Source organism: Cupressus sempervirens, chromosome 10 (genome assembly GCF_028749045.1).
Source record: "Cupressus sempervirens isolate cs-2001-9-10 chromosome 10, ASM2874904v1, whole genome shotgun sequence".
Lineage (NCBI taxonomy): Eukaryota > Viridiplantae > Streptophyta > Pinopsida > Cupressales > Cupressaceae > Cupressus > Cupressus sempervirens.
Window position 1 is genome coordinate 95,625,280 of NC_143127.1, and position 22,216 is coordinate 95,647,495.

General features: G+C 38.0%; 1 protein-coding gene across 3 annotated transcripts in view; it reads left to right on the forward strand.

Moving 5' to 3' along the window:
* Positions 1-1,242: 1,242 nt before the first annotated feature.
* Positions 1,243-22,216, forward strand: part of PMS1 (DNA mismatch repair protein) — a 274,373-nt gene continuing 253,399 nt past the window's right edge. For 2 of the 3 annotated variants that reach the window (XR_016357014.1, XM_089804597.1), the window contains exon 1: positions 1,243-1,357. The gene's annotated coding sequence lies outside the window, so the exon portion shown is untranslated. The remainder of the gene's footprint in view (positions 1,358-22,216) is intronic. The other variant, XM_089804596.1, reaches the window with a different exon arrangement.

A 22,216-nucleotide genomic window follows, 5' to 3' on the forward strand; every position in this document is an offset into this window, starting at 1 on the left:
CTCACTAGTATTAGGTTAAGATCCTATATAAACACTTGGCTTTTGACTTCAAAAAGGGGGATCCATTTGACCATTTAATCTTTTTGTAAGCATCATTATTTTATACTATTGTGATCGGATTGTTAAGTTTTTTAAGGGCATTAAAAATCATAGAGAATGTTCTTTTCCCTCTATAATCTAGATTAAATTTAGTTTGTATTTCATCCCAAGAATTGATCATGTTATAATGAAAAATATCTTTAGCCGTCAATATTCCTTTGTTGTTTTATTTCTTAGCAATGCAATCCTATAAAAAGGTTGAAGGTTTTTTCTTATGCATTACATTCCACCATAAGAACTTAAACCTACTTGCTTTATTTGGCTCTCCATAAAACATCCCCAACTTATTGATCATGATGACTTAGTAACTACAAGAATTGTTTGCATCTTCACTCTTTATAAGAAGTACTACTAGATTACTTGTCCAATCTCTTATACATCCATATTAAATGACATTGCTAAATATTTTTTAATGCAAAAGACATAATATTATCCCCCACTTCGAATCTATTGCTTCATCAATGGGCCTTTGGTTTACTAGTGAAGTTGGATGGCTCACAAAGAGCCCACCCAAAATCAAGTCTCGTTGAGTGCAAGGCTCCAACATCGTAAGGGATGAGGCCAATGGTGACCTTCACCAGTTAGTAGCTCGCAGGCCTCATACCTTCATTGCTCTACCTCACAAATTTGAACCCTCCAAAAAAATAAAATAACAATAGATTACTTAAAAAATATTAAATAAATATATATTCCATCTTCTATTTATAGAATAATAATGATTATTATTGACACAAAAAGGACCTCTTCCTTCTGTTTATATTCAAACACTTACTTTATATATTCTAAATATTAAATAATTTTGTTTTAAGACTGAAGTTATCACTCAATTTCTTGTAATTGGCTTGTCCTAGTACTTCCCTTATTAAATTGAGTGTACACATAAATTTAAGGTAAATGTGAAAACAAACAAAACAATAATAGAATATAATACGGCCAATAGTGGCATGTTGAGATGGTTAAGTTGTTGTGTTGTTATCCTTGCCATCAAGGTTCAAATCATCATGGGGATGAGGTCCCCCATTTGTGGCCTCACTGGTTCATAGCTCCAGGTCAAAGCGTTTACCCTTCTTTAAAAAAAACTAATAGAATATAATACACCAAATAAATGTGCAAGCAAATAAATTAAAATAATAATAATGATATAACATAAATTTGACGAGTGTGCGAAGGAAGAGTAACACCACAAAGCAGGTTTTGGCGCCTTTTTCTAACGGGCTAGCAGTAGAGCAAGGCATCGTGTGCACCTGAACTTTTATAGGTAATTTTCTGCTTATCTCTTGCGAATTTTATAAGAGAGACACGAAATTTCTTAGTCTGCTGGTTTACAACAATGAACAATTGTTTGAAGTAAATAAAATGCAATCCTGATTCAGCTCTGCACCGACTTATAGCCCGACTAGATTATGCCAACTTGATAACTGCGATCACTAACCTAATCTTTAGGGTTTCGGTATTTGTCTTTGAAAAAGATTTTGAAGTAAAGTTGCATGCGAAAAGAGAACTTTCAAGAGGAGGATTTTTGTAGAGAGTGGTGGACACCAGAGTCATGATCAAGGCCACCACTTCACTTGGTGTTGTGTATGGTTTGAAGGTCAAGAGTAATGTCAGTCTTTTTTCCCTTGTTATGATGAATTTCGTGGAATTCCTACTGAGGATGTAATTGAAGGACTGCATCTGTATCGTCTCCTCTTTGAAATGAGTGATGGAGAATCGCATTAAAAGATGAAGAGAATTGAACGATTAAAATTAAACAGAGGATATTGTAGAGGAGTTGGCAGTAAGGAGAAGTCAAACAGAGCTAAATAATAGAAGGAATTGTAGCGGAAGGGGGGGCTTCCATGATAGTGCACCGTTGAATTGTGACTTTATATAGTAGAAGGAATCCGTGAACTAGAAGAGACATTTGAAAAGATGAATGGAAGCCGAGTAGTTAAAGGCAGCCGCTGTCTAAACGGGGTAAGCAATATTACAAAAATGAAATTATAACTAAGATTCTCAATTATGAGGCATTTGAAGAGTGATGACTCTTAGGAAATAACCTATATAAGGCATACCAAACAAGGAGGAGGCGCGATCATTAAGAGACCATTTATTATCCGATTTTTACTCCTCATGGAGAATGAAACTACGGCTCAATTAAGCTGAGAACAGTCTGGAATTGGAGGGTGAAAACTTGCAATTCCTTAGAGTAATGAATTTGAATAATCTCAGTTTGAATTAAAATGTCTTTTCAGTAATCTGCTGGCCGTGGCATTCGAAGGATGAATATTAGGCAGCTTTGGAGGCATTTCTTTAAAAAGTAGAGTGCTGCATAAATAGAGATAAATTGGCAACTGCTGCATAGATGAATTTGTTTTTCCTAAAATATACTTGAAATATTGTATCCGTTAGATAATTTATCATCAAATTGCAATTTCAGAGTCGTTTCTATGTGTGCTAGGGTTTTCTGTTTTTAAATAAAAATTAAACAGTATATTATAGCATCCACATGACTTTCACTGCAATCGTGGAAGCCAAGCAGTTCCATTTGTACATCATTATTGTTCATTGGTATTTTCCTTCCCTATTTTTGGAAGACTAATACATCCTTGATGAAGCCAAAACTTCGGTGATATGTTCTTCATTGTGGATACTTTAATGCATTCTATTGATGGACTCTCAATGTACATCCCAATAGCATTGATGTTTGTATGAGGTTGTCATATCGTAATATTATCTGAAAGCAAAGCCTAATAAATTGGAGTACTTTTTAGATCCATTGTTCATGTTATGTCTGCCGGTCAATTGGTGTGGGCGAATATGATTTTTTTCTCCTCTCAAAGCTGATTTGACTTGATCTAGCACAACAGAAATGTTAATCGTGACCAAACAGGTTAGTAAGGGAGCTTGACCTTTAAGGGGCCTATAAGAATAATGATTTGTGAGTTTAATTTATCAAATGTATGATATGAACAATAGAGCATGTTTAAGGATCCATCATATAACTGCATAAATCCTTATGCAATTCAGAAACAACCATTACAATGCTTACAATGAATAAGAATACTGCTGCATTCATTAAACTTATATTACGGTTATGCCTGCAACTGTGGCAAAGAGGAAACCCTAGTTGCAACCAAGAAATTCTTTTGGAGAAATATAAACTATCATGGAGACTCTACTACCGGTAATACTTACAAGTTTAACCTCTTATTGGCTTCACAATGATGTTGCTCACAAGATAACTGATGTGATTTGAAACCCTCGATCACTTTGGCAACGTGGTGATGGAAACAATTAATGACAAACCCTTTGAACAAGGAATGGACTTATATAAATAGTTCTTCACCTGGCTCATAGCTTGAATGTGAAAAGTGTTGAGGTTTTGGAAACTCCTAAATATCTGTGACCAATAAAGCGGGAGCCAACAAGTCACCAATAACTTTAAAAATATTTCAATTGGCACCTTCCATAGGTGGCCTGTAGTTCTTGGGGATTGTTTTGCTTGACTCATGTTAGAAATTGCAGGTTGGAAGTATGTGTGAGGCATGGAAGGAGTGTTCCTAGTAGATATGTAAATAGTTTCAGTACTTAAATTCAAGGTACTGAGTGATCGAAAACAGCCATAAAAATCGTAGGAACAAACCAATAAGGCTATTTTCCATTACTTCTGGGGCTAGGAAGTAGTTCAAGATGGGTAGAGATAGGAGGAACAAAGAACTGGGAGCTTAAATGCCCCTTGTTGCATTTTCAGTAGTTTGACTAGTTGCACTTCCCTTTCCTTTCTTATATTGAGCTTTCAGTCACTCTATGAACATTATTGGATGTTTAAATAAATTTTGAACCTTTTTTTGACCCTGTTGGCTCTTTAGTGGAGGTTCAAAACCACTCCACAATCTCCGATGACGCTTAACTTGGTATCTCTAGTTCATCCGTGCTTTGATAAAACTTGCTAATTGTGTTGACTTCAGTGATGAACCCTATGGTCTGCTATTATTTGCAGGCACATTGATGAGTTCTGACAACTACTTTGGGTTCTAATGAGAGGTAGGAACCTAGCCCATTTTGCTACAAAGAATTAGATGGCCTTGTTACTGATTTTCCCATGGTTTGGAACCAATCTTCAGGCATCAATAAAGGTTTCAAAACCTTGCCACATGCCAACAAGCATTGCAAAGTTTCTTCAATGCCCAACACTTAGGAAGCTCTTAGGCCTAAGTTTCCTTCAAGGTTTTGCAACATTGGGAAAGGGACTATTAAGAGGGGACATGAAGGATGAGGTCCAAGTCTTGGGAGGGATCATATATGAATAAGAGAAGGAAGGAGAAGAGGGGCTTTGTGTGGATTGAGGAGTGGGGAGGACTTGGCACTTGGGATTAGATGCCAAGAGTTAAGCTTCCTCTATGAGCCTAAGTCTCGGTATAGAGGAAGGAAAGAGAGTGACAAATTGGAACGAAATGATAATTCAAGATGTTGGGGTTGGGACTAACTTGGCACTAGGAATAGGGTTACCATTAAGAGTTTTGGGTTGTAGAAGGGAGGAATAGGATGAAGGGGGTCAAGTGTCAAAACTAGAACTAGGAAGACAAACAATAGACACTGCACAATGAAGTACCCTGAGAAAAACCCCCTTCATAGAGGGAAGCAACCCAACCCCACCAAACTTGAACTTATATTAAATAAATGATTTTTAATAGCAGAGATAGAGTGATATAAATACCACTAAAGAAATAATAGAGAAACCTTTAGAGACATCGATCGAGAACATCAATCAACCAATATACAAAAAAGAACCAGAATTCCAAAACATACAATCTTCGAGGCTTGATCGATCATGAATAGAATCATATTCATCTAGAGAAAAGATGAAACACAAGATTATTGTTAACAAAACTTCTTTGACACACAAAATCTATAGAGAACTTTCATATGCAAATGCTACAATAATCTCCCTCCTTGCTCGACAGGAACCCATATATGAGAGATGATTTATTTTAACAAATGAAACGCAGTGGTCTAGCGAAGACAAATGCTCTGAGTTGGCTTCTTGAATAACATTCTTTCTCTTCAAGTGTTCATTGTTCATTGCGGATGATTACTTGACATTAACATTAAGGAGGACCCAATCATCAGCCTTTACGATGTTAAACGCAACCAACAAGCACGGGTAATAAAGAATACATGTTGCTACTTAGTTCCACATGATGAAGTAGAAACGGCTGCCCTCGAAACACCTCCATCTCATTACTGTGGGTATCAAATAACTCTTTCCTGGGCCCGTTAGAAGACAAATAGCCAAGGAGAAGAATTTCTTCATAATAGACAAGCATACACCTGCTTGAGAACTTTTGTAACGAAGCTAAATATAAACGCGAAGTTCTAGACCAATAAGGTGTTAGTATAAGTAATTCAGATTAGAAATTCCACAATCAAAATAAACACATAAAATTTCATATGATGCTAATAAATTTAACACTTCCTCTTAGCAAATATGAAATTCTGTAACTAGACATGTATCCTTTCACATGTTTAACATGATAGCACAATTATTTATTATCATGGAATCACTCATATGAAAATAGAGTAATTTATTCACAATCAATAATCATGGAATCATTCAACATGAAAATTTTGTAAGACTCAAAGCTAAGCCTTCAATCACAGGCTCTTTCAATGTGTACTATCATGGAATCTTTCAACATGATATCCAACTCCCATCACAAAATCTCTCAATCACTATCGCATAGTGAAAGAGTTATCATAGCTGATCTTACAATATTATTAGTTTACACACAAACATAGCCATGATTAAAACATACAAAAATAAGACTTAGTTCCATTTAAGTCTCAAGATTTACTATACCGAGCTTATCTCTAGAATAAAACAATTTCACCTTTGAAAGAGGCTTGGTGAGAATATCAACAATCTGTTCATCAATGCTGATATATTTCAGCTCTACAACCTTTCGAAGTACCATGTCCCTTAAATAATGATACTCAATTTCTATATGCTTAGACCTGTCATGAAAGACTGGATTTATTGAAATCTTTATGCAACTTTGATTATTGCAGAAAATTGTAGTAGATTCAGAAGATATTCCAAATAATCCACTGAGAAGTTTTCGAAGCCATACAACTTCTCGGGCTGCTGAGCAAGCTGCCACATATTCAGCTTCAGCTGTGCTTTGAGCCACACATTTTTGCTTCCTGCTCCACCAAGAAATCATAGCTGATCCAAGGCTGAAACAAAAACCTGAGGTACTCTTCTTGTCCACAATGCAACCAACCCAATCAGAATCTGAGAACCCATGAAGCTGAAGATCATTAGAACAAGAGAATTTCAATCCATACCGTAAAGAGTCCCTAACATATCTCAAATTATGTTTAGCTGCAATGAAGTGAAATCTCCTTGGCTTCACTCATAAACTCACTCAAGGTATTAACAACATAGCATATATCAGCCTTTGTGTTGACAAGGTACACGAGAGAACCAATTAGCTGCCTATAAGGAGTGCAATCAATTGATTTTGAATCAAGAGCAACTTCTTGAAGTTCTTCAGGCTGGCTTCCATAGGAGTGACATTTGGCTTACAATCAAGCATGCTAAACTTTTTCAGAATGTCTAGAAATAATGATCTCATTAGATTTTTGCCAAATTTCTAATCCAAGGAAGTAATGCATTAAACCAAGATCTTTCATCTCAAATTCAAAAGTTAAATCTTTCTTGCATTTGCTAATCAGTTCATCATCTATAGTAGTAAAGAGATCATCAACATAAAGAACTAGGATCAGCATAAGATCATTGTACCTGTTGAGATAAATATTTGGATCAACTTCATTTTTTATAAAACCCAAACTCAAGAGATAGCCATCAACGCATTCATACCATGCTTGTGGAGCTTGTTTAAGGCCATACAATGCCTTTTTTCAGTTTACATACATGAGTTTCTTTGTCACGAATGATGAATCCATCAAGCTGCTCTACATAAATCTTTTCATCAAGTACACGATTAAGAAAAACTGTCTTGACATCCAGTTGATGTAATTTCCATCTTTTAGCAGCAACTATTACAATGATAGTTCTAATAGAGGTGTACCTTGCTATAGGAGCAAAAGTCTTTTCATAATCTTTACCTTCCTTTTGACTGAAACCTCTAGCTACAAACGTAGCTTTGAATTTATCCACTCTCCTATCAGCAACTTGTTTAATTTTGAACAACCACTTAGAAGAGATGATTGATTTACCTTTTGGGCGAGGAACAGTCTCCCAAACTTTATTTTTCAGAATAGACTCATATTCTTCTAGCATAGCATCCTTCCAAACTTGCTGACCTATTGCTGATTCAAAACAAGAGGGTTGAGAGTAAATGCTATTACACATTAATGCAATACAACCATCAAATTTTTGAAGTCTTTTACTTTCTCGAAAAATTCCCTTAGGAGCTGAAAAATTTTCAGTGTCTTGCATGATGTTCCTTGCCCGCAAGGGTCTCTTCTTAACATTCATCTGAACACTTGGACCAGCTTCAGAATTAACTTGATGCTTAGGAGAAGTGCTAAAAGGAGGATAATCCTCCCTCTCAGAAAGATTGGGAGAAGGAGCAGCAAGAGGAGAATCTTGAGAAATGGCTGGAGCATCCAAATCAATATCTAGAGGGAGACCAAAAGCTCTGCAACATTCAATGTTTTTTTCAAATGAAACATCTCTACTAAGCTCTGTTGTCGGTAAAATCTATATTGTAGCCGATGGGTAGAATAGTATCCAAACAGGCGCGTGACGGTTGAGTCACCTCTTCGGGAAGGTATATGTACACCATTCAGAATGAAATTGTAATCATCATTGTAATTGTTGTAATCATTGTATTCGGATTGTAAGCATTGAGTGCATATTGCATATATGAATAAAGTATCCATTTTGTGTTGTATCGTGCTATACTACATGCGTTAATTATCCTTTTACCCTTTACGGTAAACATTTGGCACCGTTGCAAGACGAACTTGGAACGAAGGAATGTTATGAAGATTAATGCTGAATTTGCTTAACAAGGATAGGAACAAGGTAAAAGACAAGGATGAAATACGTACAGTACAAGAAGTTTTAATTTTAGCACAGTAGGTAGAGTGCAGACAGAAGCTTTAATAGATTGCTGGCGGACATCGAGGGGGTGAAGGGGCATAGACGGAGGGAGTGCACTCACCTAGTAGGCCGAGGAGTACCGAGGAATTGCTGGAGGAGACTCGACAACGATTGAATTTGGTGGAGAAAACAAGGGAGGAGTTCATTAACCTATATATGCCAAGGGTAGAGCAGCCGAATGAAAGGGAATCAACTTGCATGGCTCAAAGTGCCGAGGGAGCATGAGCATGGAGTGAACTCTTCGTTTTCGATACACCCGACGAAAGGATACAGGAAGAGAATCGAACAACTTCGTTTGAGGAAGATCTTTTCTCACCAAGTAATGCGGTTGTTGGAAGTACGACAGTTGTCCGAAGCAACATAGGGGTGCAAAACAATGTGGGTGTTGTCTAGAACAATGCAAGCGTGCAAAACAGTGCGGGTGTTGTGCAGAACAGCGTGGGTGTTCGGAACAACGTGGGTGCTCAGAATAGCGCAGGTACTCAGAACAACGCGGGTGATCAACAAGTACCTAAGAATCAAAAGAAAGTAGTGATGGCAGGTCCCAAAGAAAAATTACCGAAGTTTAATGGTGATGGTATGACAGATCCAATTAGACATTGCAAGACGTGCGAAACCATATGGACAACAAATGGCACGACGGAGGAGGACGATTGGGTCAGACAGTTCCCAGCAACCCTACGGGGTGTGGCAATTGATTGGTTTTCGGATGTCGACCGTTAGAAACTGACTACATGGGCAGATGTTAGAAAAGAGTTCATACCAGAGTTTTGATTGCTACGGGACGATAATGAAATAGTAGCAGAGATATATAGCACCAAGCAAGGAAAGAATGAAACAATCTGGGCCTATGCTAGACGGTTGAAAGAGCTGGTTGGGAAAATGGAAAGTCAATTAGAGGACGGTTTGAAAAAACGATGGTTTGTGGAGGGGCTACGGCCGGCTCTGAAAAAGAAGACGAAGGTACCACCCGCATCGACAGTGCAATGGATCTGGAAAGCAAGCAAAAGACAAGTAAGAAGAAAAAACACAAGTCATCGGATTCAGATGATTTGTCATCCGAAAGTAGCAGTAGTGACGAAGAATCACACAAGAAGGTTCGAGCGTTACAGAAAGATATGCTTCGAATGATGAAAGAATTTAAGAATTTGAAAAAGAACCTAGACACAGTGAAGGGAGAACTGTAGTACATAGACTATAAAGAGGATGGCCATACAAAGAGCTCATGCCCAAAGAAACAGTTTTGTGACATTTGGCAAGTTGCGGGACATTCCCTAAAGAAGTGTTTGTTTAACATGAAATCAAAAGGACACCAACAAGTGTTACTAATGCAGGAAGTGTCCATCGGGAATAACAGAAGCAACGATGCAACTTCGGGAGGATATCGCAACAACAATAGATGCGAAAGGGGTGGCAATAACAACAACAATAACAATGGAGGCCGGAGTCGAATATAGTACGACGTGAGTGGATGGCCGATGATTCAGTGCTGTGTGTGCAATCTTTGGGGCCACTTCGCTAGAGACTGTACTACGAAGGAGATGCTGCAGCTACTATGCAGATGGTGTGGTCCGGGGGACCATGAAGATTCAAAATGCCCAAAGCAAGGCCTAAATCTATTAAGCATTGAAATGTGTGATGAGAAGGTACTGACAGTCACACGGGAGCAGGCGAAGAAAGCGAAATACCCGAATGCAGAAGAAGAGAAGGAGAGGCTACAAAAAGCACGAACAAAGATAGAAAGGTAGATGAAAACAGGGAAATGACAAGTCAAAGATATTGCCGAAACTTCGAAAAGGAACTTGGCAGAACAGAACATGATGAGGTAGATAATGCAAACAAAAGTTCCTATTAAATTAAATGACCTTCTCACGATGCCATTCTCACGATGCCATAGTTGCGAACGATTATTATGAATATGATGCCGCCCCCGAGAGTGACGGAGGAAACAGGAAGGGAAAGTAATGGAACAATGACAGCAGACTCGATGCTACTGGCACTTACGACAGGAAGGTATCTGACAGAAGTGGAGATGGGCATTTTGGGCACTGTGCTGACAGATACAATTGTAGATGGAGGATCGGGTGTGAACGTGCTACCGAAAGATATTTGGAAAAAGCTAGGACAACCCATGCTGTGGCCACCTACTTTCCAGTTACTCACGGCAGATCAACATGGGTTAAAACTGTTGGGAACTTTGATGGGATAGTTGGTAACGATTGGGATGCAACCATTTTAATTAGATTTTGTGGTCATCTCGTTGAAAAGAAGAGGGTATGACGCTATCCTTGGACGGGGGTGGTTGGTGCAAGCAAAGGTTAAACATGATTGGAAACAGAACACCCTATCCATGGAGCGTGGAGGTAGAAGAGTCATAATTGACTTGCATACACAAATGGTAGGGGCAGAGGCAACGTCGTCAGACTTAGAAGGTGAAGGCAAGAGTGATGATGAAGGAAAAAAGAGGATGGAACTAGATGAAGAAGGGGTGTTGAGATTGGAAGGAGGGTCAACTGAGACAACCTACACTCGGTGAATGGCCTATTCCATTGGCAAATGGAGGATTATGAGTTCTTTTCGAGCTGTAATATGTTAAGGGTCGACGAAGGTGAGACAGGAGAGGAAAATGAATGTCCGAAAGAATACAGAGAAGTAGAAGAAGGAAAGGCGGTTACGATTGAAGTTGAAGGGAAGAACATGCAGTATGAACCGAACAAAAATAAATATTCTACCGTACGGTACACATTGAATGGACCGCGCAGAAAGAAAAGGTTACACCACACCATGGATATAGTAGAAAGGTGCCCACAACAAGGAAAACACATCATATGGTCTGCACAGGAAACAAAGAGGAAGGGCTTAATAAAAATTGCAGTAATACAAAGTGAAGGTTCTAAAATCAAGAATACAGTTATTGACGGCAAGGAGTGGCAGCTGATGAAGTTCATGATACTGAGTGACATGGGAAGCCTAAGGGAGAGATGGTACAACTTGAATAAGAGGTGCAATGAGATCAGACTGGGCAGATTTAAAATAAAGTGGGTCAGGCCATATAAGATCCGTGAAGAGGGCGATAGCAAAGCAATAAAATTATGGATGCTCGACGGGAAGGAAGTAGCCGATGCAGTGAATGGGTTGAAGCTGAAAGTCTATCATGAAATAAATAACGCACCTCTGTGGACGAACAACTGAGAATAAATAATGAATATCAATGTATATATGTACAATAAGTGTAAAATGAAATCTTTTTATTTTTAAACTGATAGATGTAATAAGGAAATATGGATTGGAGAATATTAGTCAAAAGAATCATCTCCGAACCATACGGAAGAAGGAAGGTGAAGCACCGTACAGTGTACGGCCCATACGAAAGGAAAAAGAGAGACTACACTTAACAGCAAAAAAGAGAGGCTTGCCGTACGACAAAAAACAGAATGGTGAAGGCGTCATCGGATGAGGAGGAGATCAACGTGTGAAGTACTACCATACGGACAAGACAGGATATGGCCGTACGACCTTTAAAGCACAAACAAGGCATGCCGTACGAGCCCAATAGAAAATCGATGATATCCAGACATAGAAGGAAGCATATTGCAGCCATGCTGTACGCCGAGCTCAAACAAGGGTGTAGATAGGTACAGTACGGCCGTACAATTGTAGAACAAGAAGTGCCTACTGTATGGTCAAGTATTAGGTGCAAGCAAAAACAACACCATAGTTTGGCTTAAGGAAAGCACGACCGTCAAAGAGCAGAGCATCACCGTACGACCTTGTATGAGGCTGTCAGGAGATCACATAAGCCTCATTGTATGGCCTAGGAAGAGCACCGTACGGCTAGTCAGAAGGTTACAAGAGATAAAAACAACTTTACGGCAAAATAGGAGGGGAGAGACCACCATACGAAAGAAGCACATCAGATAAAGACACCGTACGGCCTTTGAGGTGGGCAGACATCGTACGGCTGGCACATAAGTATACCATACGAACTAGAAAGGATTATCGTACAGACTGGAAGGACTGCAATACAAGCTGGAAGGACTACTATACGACTCACAGAGAAAAGGGAACATTTGAAACATCGTATAGACAGAAGAAGGGTGATAGGAGGTTTTCTTAAAAAATAAATAAAAATGATAACAAATCAAAACAATTCAAAATGAATAATGTATGATACCGAAGGGAAGGGAAAGATGTAAACAGGTAGTAAAACATAAGTCGTTGGCAGAAAGAGTATCGGATCGGAAGAAGATCACAAAAAAGGTGTGTTCCATGGAGTTTTGTGTGCGTTTGAGGGTGCTAATTTGGTCTTGGCGGCGGGGGCATTGCCCCTCGACCCCTGCTCCAGGACCTCGTGAGGGCGCTGCCACTCGACCCTGCTGGGGGTGATGCCTCCTAGACCCCCTGTCAGTTCAGTTATTAGTCATGGGAACTACGACCAGTTGATGAGGCTTGGAGTTGCTGTAGGCATGTCTGCGTGCCAGAGGCGGAGAGAGCACTGGAGCAACCTTTCGAGAGGGGCGATACGCTTTGAGGCACTCGAAGTAGGTGTTGGATGTGAGGCTGTCTTGGTGGATGCATAGAGAGCTCAGGAGGAGCTGATCATTCAACTGGAGGTAGTAGAGCGACACTTGGCTTAGCGTACCTAGGAGTTGAAGTAGAGAAGGCAGCACAGGTGGCTATCAAGGTCAGATTGGCTAAGGTGATAGTGTTGTGTTAGCAAAGGTTACAGATGCACCGTGTTTTGGAGACCAGTTTGGTGCAGGCAGAGAAGGAATGTGAAAGTGGTGTGACAGAAAAAAGATCTATCTTGTTATAGTTAGTCATAGTTAGTGTATTCTATTTTGTTAATCTATCTCGGATATTTTGTAATTGTCGTTCAGAGAAGACTTTTCTTTGGAGGGGATGATGTTGTCGGTAAAATCTATATTGTAGCTGACGGGTAGAATAGTATCCAAACAGGTGTGTGATGGTTGAGTCACCCCTTCGGGAAGGTACATGTACACCATCCGGAATGGAATTGTAATCATCATTGTAATCGTTGTAATCATTGTATTCGGATTGTAAGCATTGAGTGCATATTGCGTATATGAATAAAGTATCCATTCTGTGTTGTATCATGCTATACTACATGCATTAATTATCTTTTTACCTTGTACGGTAAACAAGTTCAATCATCTTTTGACCCGGAATATAGATCCTATAAGCTTTTGAAGATTCACTATAACCAACAAAGATTCCCTTCTTACTTGAGGGATCTAATTTAAGTCTTTTATCTTTGGGAACATGAACATAAACTGAGGAACCAAAGACTTTGAGATGACTTACATCAGGTTTGAAGTAGAGAATGCTTCTTCCAGAGTCATATTATTTAGAACTTGGTGATGATTTTTGTTTTGAACATATACTGCTGTCCTGTAGGCCTCTGCCAAAGGAAAATCTGCAAACTTTGATCATGAAGCATGGCTTTTGCAGCCTCAACTATAGCCTTATTTTTCCTTTCAGCAATGCCATTCTCTTGAGGATTGTAAGGGACGCAAAACTCCCTCTTAATTCCTGCTTCAACACAAAAAGATTGAAAAGAACTTGAAAAAAATTTACCTCCATTATCAGATCCAAGAGTCTTAATTTTCTTTTCTGAAAGCTTTTCAATTAAGGCTTCAAATCCCTTAAACTTGGCTAGAACTTCATCAGATTCTTTGGATTTAAGAAAGTAAATCCATATTTTGCGAGAGAAGTCATCAATAAAAGTGACATAATACCAGAAACCACTCAAGGAAGTTGATGCCATAGGCCCGCACAAAATAAGAAGGAATCAATTCTAACACATGCTTAGCTCTACTTTCACTAGAATGAAAAGGACTCTTAGAAAATTTTCCGAAGGCATGACCTTTGTAAATACCATCATGAGTAGTGTTGAGTTTAGAAAGACCTATGACTAGCTTATCCATGGAAGAAAGTGATTTGAAGTTGAGATGACCAAACCTTTTACACCATAATGCATTAAAATTGGAATTATCATGATTTAATACTTGAACTTGATTTGCTGAAAGCTTATAAGACTTTCATGACGTTTTCCAATAATTTGATCTGAACTGAAATCATAATCGTTCTTCCAAGCAATCACTCTTCCATTAGAGAAAGCAACATTAAAACCTTTATCCTCCAAGGCTGAAAAGAAAATTAAATTCCTCTTGATTCTAGGAACAAATAAAACATTACTAATATGTTAGTAACTACATGGACATAGTTTTTCAAATTTTAAATTTGTGTTTTCGAACTACTTTGAACTACTAGTTCAAAGTAGTTCGAAGTGGTTCAGTGGTTCAAATGATCCATCTTGCAGGTTCAACACAAGCAAAGTTCAGAAGCCCAATGGTTCAAAGATCGAAATTTCAAAGTTCAAGTCTTGGGTTACAAATTCAAGGTTCAATATAGTTCAGTGATTCAGTTCAAAAGTGCAGAGGTCATTATATTTAGGTTCAAAATTCACAATAAGTTCATCAGATTTATCAAGTTCCTTCCGGGGATTGAAGTATTTGATATGGGCATGGTCTCAAATTGAAAATTCTAGATGTCTTAACAAATGACACACGGTTGTGTATCCTAATTGTTATCACAGCCCATTGTATCAACACATGTTTGGGACATCATTTATTGAATAAGAACATGTACATGTTTAGACTAGAGACATGGAGGAATCACATAAGATTCAAGACAATGATTTGGAGACTTCAGGTTTTGATGTTTCAAATATGATATGGCTGCAAAGAGAAATGATGTAGAAGTGGTGAATTAGAAAGGAAGGTCATATGTGTCAGGAACAATGTCAGCTGATTGGATTGTCGTCGGTGTTTCTGTAGCCAACGGGATGATTGTCATCGGTGTTTCTGTAGCTGACGGGGTGATTGTCGTCGGTGTTTTTGTATTCTGTAGCTGACGGGTAAATAGTTTGCAGTGGACATTATGTTTGTGGCCGACGGACTCCTTCGGGAAGGTTCGGCGAATAGTATTTATATCCCGTCTGGGATCATTGTAAATCATCATTAATCATTCATCTTATCTTATCAAGCACAATGTAATGTTTTGGCATATGCAAATAATCTAAGGAATTCTGCTGTTCATGTTCCATTGTCTGTATGCATTCATTTATTTTACCTGTACGGTAAACATTTGGTGCCGTTCCTGGGGATCGAACCCGGGTCACCCGCATGACAGGCGGGAATACGTACGGTAAACACAAGAAGATGGAGGTCATTTTTAAACATGACATGATCCCATACGTTGCAAGTAAAAACATGACAGTCAACACTTTACCCCATTCCTTGGATAATTGGCGGGCCCATCTATTGGTCGAGTAATCAAAGAACACTTTTGCATGTCAGTTGATGAATGGCTATATACACGATGAAAGATACCAAGTTATTGATGATATCATTTACTACGGCAATAAGATCTATTTGGTACCTGACTAGAAACTGAAGAAGTTGATTACAAAAGGTTTTCAAGAATCGGATTTGCATTTGCTTGAGGACAAGCAAATTTTGGGACGGAGGGACTGTAATATTCCCATCATAAAATAAATAATTAATCAAACCTTTTGTTAATGGGCCGATTGATTTAGAATATTTCATACCCATTTTAATTTAATTGTTTCCGTAGGTAGGTGTGGTAGTTGGCTATCTTTGTAAACCCTTAGAAAGTTTCTCCGACGAGTATTTAAGCACGACATGTAGGTAGTAGTTGGTATGCAATTTGGATTATATTTCTTTGTACTGCGGATTCTTGTTGGAGTTCAGTATTGTTGGCCATTTCAGAAGTGAAAGATCTTCCCTATTTGGTTCTCTCGGTTTCGGTGGGATTCATCCCTCACCCTATTCCGTCTTTGTATTACTTGCTTGGATTTGGCAAATCTGCGCACCATTTTTGTTTGGCTAGTTTTCAATACTTGCATTGGCATTATTTGATGTTTCTGGCAAATCTAATCTACTTGTACTAGTAGCTTAGAGTATGGCTCAATCAGTGGCGAAGCAACCTGCAATATCCTCCTCCCTCACTTCGACGACATTGTACCATTCGTACAACCCCAAACTCCATCATACGGACTACACACTCATATCGTATGAATGCTTCCATCATCTTATAGACTAGACATACCGTATGACCAGACACCATCAACATGACCATTTGGACTTCTACCTTACGGTCACCAACTAGCCGTACGACCATCTACACCCATCCAATACAGTCACCAATTAGCCATACAACCATCTACACTCCATACCGTATGGCCTCCAACTAGCCGTATGGCCATCACTTCCCTCTCTCCCAGGCCGTACAACCAACTTGCTACTTGCCCCAACTGTACGGTCCGTGATTATCAGCCGTACGACCAGTTTTTGCTCTGAGTTTGGGCGTTTAGGAAGAAGCGTTGGGAACGAAACATTACAATACTATGAATGATCTCAATTCCATTTTTGATCTCGGCCCCTTACTACTTGACAGGCAAGGAAGGTTGATTCACTAAAAACTTCCAAAGTATGTTTGTTGTGATAAGCAAGAAAAATGCTTGACTACTGTCCTTGAATTTTAACTTTCAACCTGATAGACAAGGATTGCAGATACACTAGAAACTTCCATAGTATGTTTATTGTGACAAACAAGCATAAATCTTGACTGCAATAATGAGATCTTAATGAAAAGTAGCGAGTGTATGTATATGTATTAAAATTTTGAGCACTTTTGGCAAAGTATATATTTTATTTCCGTATATATATGATTTTGATACTTCTTATTTATATAGTATTTAATACGTTCAGTAGTTTAATCTGATTGCAAACTGTAATGAATAATACATAAATTATTTTCAGAAGATAACACACATTGAAGATTGTGTTTGTTTGTGTTCTCCGTGTCTTATCTTTGGTTTGTAGCTGGCATATATATGGTTTCGTGGGACATGCCCACGGGGAGGCATGACTCCCCATGAAGTCATGCCCCTCATGGACATGACTTTAGGTGGAGTTATGTCTCCACGTGGACATGAGTCCATGAACTTTGTCGACCCTTTGTGTTGATGTTTTGGTGGCTTTAGTAGGATAAACATTTGAGATCAAACAGATATTAATATAATGACAATGATTCATATATATATATATACACAACTATAATTAAGGCTGTCATTACATTATATTAATTACGTTGATGAATAGACATGTCCCTTCATGGGACATGTTGCTTATCTTGGTTTATTCTTCATACAAATACAACCAGGATGCTGCCATTTGGAAAACACATACCAAAATACATGGCGGTGCTTAGTACAATTGCAGCTATCCCGGAAAGTCAACATGGTTTCAGAGCTGGTTCGAACAAGTGGGATCTAAATATATCTATCTATATATATATATATATAATTTTTTTTATTATTAGAGCTTGACATAATCTGAGTTTGATATTCTTGAAGAGTATCATTGTCATCTTCCTCTCTGCAAAAATGACATTGCCATTCTGACATGTTTATTGCTGCAAATTGAAGCATTAGAATTGAGCCAAATCCCAACCAAGTCTTAATTTCTGGAAAATGTCAAATTGCCGATGACAGGCACACGAATACGGATCAGTAGAGCCGACACAGACCTTATCAATTCACTTCATTCTCTTTGGTACTTCGTTAAGGTTTGTTTGTTTCATTTCAGACATATTGTGATATGTGCCATTCGATCTATATTGCTGGAGTTGGAATATTTGAAATAACATTTAACTCAAAGGACGACATGTTATAAAGAGTGACTTCGGATATTGTCATAACTGAAGGAGATTTATTTGACATCTGGTGTTCAAACCAAATTTATTAACAACTTGATGAATAAACTACTGTGAAGAAATACTTGACTTCGGAATTTAAAAAAAAATGCTTTTAACATGCCCAATGCCGACAAAGTTTTTTTTAATTGCTGCATATCTGGAAGAAGTCCCTGCCAAATCGATCATGGGAAGCACAGATCAGAGTTATAGATAAACAAAAACAGAGGTATCTCTGTCTCTGATAGACTACAGATTTCAGGGGCCTCTCTAAACAAAGCAGGCAGATGGATGAAGGTCAAAATCTGACATAAGAAGAATGAATCTAAGAGCGAAATCGATCCAAGGGGGTCATGTGACCAGAAATTTCAGATATGCTTATATTGCATCTGTTAAGTGCGCTCATACTTACCGATTGCTGGCTGACCTCCTTTGTTCTATGCAAATTAGCATTACCATAAATCCATCTCATGGTATACAGATCTGCAAAATTGTGGGGGTCATCGATCTTACTCCTGAAGATAAATATTGCTGCACACTATATACATATGAAGAACACACAAATATACTGGGGGGGGGGTGTGAATCAGTATATTAACAAATTTGCCCATGTAAACTTTTATCCTAATAATCAACTTCAAATGCTGAAATGAACAATTATGCACATGAACACAATAACACAAGATTTACATGGAATCCCAGTGCGGGAGACAACCATGGCAAATAATTGCTTTTATATAACTTGGAATCTTTTTACAATATGTTTGTAGGCTCCAACCTCGATTTTATGAGCACCAACCCGCTGGAAGCTACAACTCCCACAATTTGTAGGCTTCAACCCACTGGAAGCACCTACTCCCACTTCTGATGTTGAATCTGAAACTCCACCTTTGTCTTTGTTGCTTTTACAACTGTTGATGGAACTATGTAATTTCTTTTGCCTCAGCCAATCCTCCTTCAATTGATATATAATTTTGGACACCTCACTATTCTTTACTAACTCTGATTAAATATATATATCAGATTAGGAATATCTGAATATGTTTATTTCTGCTCCTCTCTGCCAAGCTTCTCAAGCTGCTGACTTACTTATTGAGAATAAAGTAGTCTTCATTTATATCTCCACCCATATGAAGTTGTGATGTTTCAAATGTTAATAGTCACTTCGTTCGATGGCACCTTTTCATTTATAACATATTCTTTAGTTTATTTAATTTCTCTGAGAACTTGTACGTTTGATATAAACAATATGAGTAATACCAATTTCAATCTCAACGGTTATAACAGCAAACATTATACTTAGCCTCAAAAGATTATCGGGAGTGTTTTCCCGTGCATATCTATTAATGTCTCTTCACAAATGATGCACTTATCGGGCTCCTTGATAAAAATACGTAGATATGTTCGTTTCAATGTCTTCTTCACTTTATAACTTGATTTTTCCATAATCTCTATGGCTGAGTGATCTCAACAGATATTTGTATTTGATTATTTTTTATGTCTCGGATTCTTCTATAGATATTCAGATTCTTTAGATTTCGTTGGATTGTATTGACACTTGTTTCTGTGCCAAATTCGTTCCCTCTCAATTCCTTAAGTTTGGACGTACATGCTACGGAGGCCCTGAATTCTTTGTTCGCATACAGCTACAGTGTCTTACTTTAATTGCTGCTTATGTATGCTGGAAATGATAGCATCCTTCACACCCTTTGTTTCAGCGTTCAATTGATTTTATGAATTTTCTGGACAAACGTGAGATCATTTTATCTTCTTTAGAATGCCATAAATGTGAAGTCTATAGTTGACTTATTAAAGGAAAATCACGAACATGCTCTGCTCATTGTGATCGTTGTTTATTCATAACATCCCTATGCATCTGTGTAATGTTTTACTGCTGTTACTGTGTGTAGTTTGTATGTGTGAATACTCTGTCCAATTCAGTTTCATTTGGTACCACTGACTATACAAAGAAGGCTTCATATAAATTGCAACAAATATAGCTGTTGTATTAATACATTGTTTCAATCAATATGAATTCAAATGTATTTTCATAATGCTGATTCTCCCTTATGCCGTGTCTTCCATCTCATATCTTCAACTATTTCATTATCTTCATGATATCTAGGTTCCCTTGACATCAATGACAATCTATTTCCATCAACATATTGAGGATTCAATACCTGCCATGACATATATCACCATATATTATCAAGTGGAATTATATCATGCCAAATAAGGGAATATTTGAATGTTGTCATTATCGGGGGGCTTCCGTTGCATCTCAATGGAGACTTCTAAAATGGACTATTGGTAGGAATATTTTTTTCTGCCATATATAATACCATACCAAGGTGGCACACCTCTTATAACAACAATAGTCATCATTTGGAGTACCACGTGGATCGGACTTCATTCTCTATGTATTTGCGACCATAATGACATTGTCTATATACATGCATTGGTATAGTAACTTCGGATTATTAAAGGCTGCCATGGTGAGCATACAACGAGCAAATATTTAAAATAAAATGAGCGACTACAAATGCCACAGCTGCGAGTGGGACCTATCTCCCAAGTCAGTGAGAGCCATCACGTGGAGTAGGGTCATTGATACGTTGAGATCTGATAACCTGTCATGCATTTAAGACATTGGACATCCCATGGAAGGATTAGAGAGGCCATCATATGAAGCCATTATATAGGAGGGGGAGATTCCTTAAGAAGTGGTACCCGATTCTAGAAAGGTAGGTATGATGTTTAATATATTACTTAAATATAATGAAATGTGTTATTTAAATTCTTTTGATATTATCATCATATATATGTGAAGGTTCTTGTATCATTAATATGCTAATATATATGATAGATATTTAAATATGAAAACATAAGTATATGGAAATCTAATGAAATATATGTATATATGTTCAATATATATATGTATATATATTAAATTAGATACTTATTATACATGAATAATGGGGATCATTTTTAAAATAAGATAAGAAGGAATGGTGTTAGTTTATAATTATCTGTGTCTTCATGGAAAGATCTTATATTGAGTATTATATTAGTCTCTCCCTTACTTTTATTTTCTATACCAGCTATGTGCCTTGATCTTTTCCTTTGAGATTGTTATTGCAGGAAGAGGGAGATTGAGATTCAAAGGGAGCTTGACGTTTCACTAGAGGCAACCTGAAAGAAGACGCAGTAGATAGAGGATGTGATTCAGTCAACCTTTGGAAATCTTGGTAATATTGATTCAGAGGGAGTAAACCATGTTGAGATTGAAATAATCCTGTCTTAAGAGCTACTTAATTATACCAAAAACTGCTCTACGACAATTTGTCAAACACTTTTAAGCCAACTTTATTTGCTAATAGGAACTTGCAAATATTTACAATTGCAAATGTACTATGCTATAATCTTATAAATTAGGTAAACCTGGCAAAGAGGAGAATCAATATTGAGTCTTCAATTGATAAAACTGGCCTCCGAGCACAAGCTTGCATCTCCTCTGTCTTCCCAATATTGAAATACTGATCACAGACTTTGCTAAGTGCTTCAGCTTCTAGGATTTGCTCACGGGGAATCCAACCATCACTATTCATCAAATTCAACCAGTGGCCCAATGTTATCTGAACATATTTGTATGTCCCAACGACAAATCAAAAGCTGATGAAATCCTTCATCCCGCAAAAAACCCCGTGGAAAAAAGGAACGACTAGGAATAGCAGTATAAAGCACTGCCGGCAAATACAATGCAATATTACTACCAAATATGCCCTATCTGGAAACGTAGGCTGATGCCGCCAACTTGCTACCGCTCTTTTGTCCAGTTGGTGCGCAAATTCTCCCGTGTTGGTGCCGATACTAGCCGATTCTGAATCGGGTTGAGCTCTGTAGACGTTCAAGCAAATCGATCTGCAGTTTATACTTCACTTCAGCGGAAGTAATTGTTGATCAATCTTGATTAAACTTGACCCGAAACAAATGCCCGGTCTAAGCTCGTTGCTGGTCGGATGGTCTGGAAACGCAAGAGCAAATGAAAGTCGATATTTAATATCTGTGATAACTCCGTCCTCGGTAGTGATGGCAACAAAAATCGGAAGACCTTAAAGCAAATCGGCACCCGTTAATGTCTGGTTCGTTAACCCCTTCGGTTCAATGCGTTTCGGCTTTCATAATCAAGAACCATATATA